Genomic DNA, 1,104 nt, shown 5'->3' on the forward strand with positions numbered 1-1,104 from the left:
AGGTGGTGACGGCCCCAGTCTGCACATTCCCATACCCCCAGGTGTAGGGGCGTGAGGCCCAGGTCTCGAGTTACATTACGCCCCAGGTGGAGGGTGGAGCCCAGTCTGCATACCATACCCAGGTAGTAGCGGGCGTGAGCCCCGTCTGCAGTACCATTCCCCAGAGTAGGAGGTGCGAGGCCCAGTCTGTGCATCCAGGTAGGGGCGATCTGCATATTACCCCAGTGGGAAGGGGGGAGGCCCAGTCTGCAGTACCATACTCACCAGGTGTGGGGTGGAGGCCCAGTCTGCAGTACCATTACCCCAGGTGAAGGGTGGAGGCCCAGTCTGCAGTACATTACCTCCAGGTGGAGGGGTGAGCCCCAGTCTGCAGTCCATTAACCAAAGTGGAGGCGGTGGAGCCGCCAGTCTGCAGTACATTAACCGTGCAGAGGGGGTGGAGACCCAGTCTGCAGTACCATTCGCCAAGGTGGAAAGGGTGGAGGCCCCAGTCTAGCAGACCTTACCCAGGTAGAGGGGTCGGACCAGTCATGGCAGGTACCATTTACCCCAGGTGGCAGGGGGTGAGGCCCCAGTCTGCAGTACCATACCCCAAGGTAGGAGGGTGGAGCCCCAGTCTGCAGTACCATTACCCCCAGGTGGAGGGGGTGCCAGTCTACACTCAGTACCATTACCCAAGGTGAGCGGGTGGCCCAGTCGACAGAACATTACCCCCAGTCGGAGGGATGCAGAGGCCCCATCTTACGCGACCAATACCCCCAGGTGCGGGGGAGAGCCCTCAGACTAGCAGCACCCAATCACTCCCAGGTGGAGGGGTGGAGCCCAGTCTACAGAACCTTGACCTCCAAGTGGAGGGTGGAGCTCCAGCTCATACCCATACCCCCAGGTGGAGGGGGTGGAGGGCCCCAGTACGTCAGCACCATTTACCCCAGGTGGAAAGCGGTCACCAGTCTACAGAACCATCACCCAGGTCGGGGGTGGAGGCCCCAGTCTCACCAGCACCAATACCCCCAGGTGGAGGGATAGAGCCCCAGACTACAAGCACCATCACCCCCAGTGAGGGTGAGCCCCAGTCTACAGAAACCAATACCTCCAATCTCTCTC

This window comes from Salvelinus sp. IW2-2015, linkage group LG20, assembly GCF_002910315.2.
Source record: "Salvelinus sp. IW2-2015 linkage group LG20, ASM291031v2, whole genome shotgun sequence".
NCBI lineage: Eukaryota > Metazoa > Chordata > Actinopteri > Salmoniformes > Salmonidae > Salvelinus > Salvelinus sp. IW2-2015.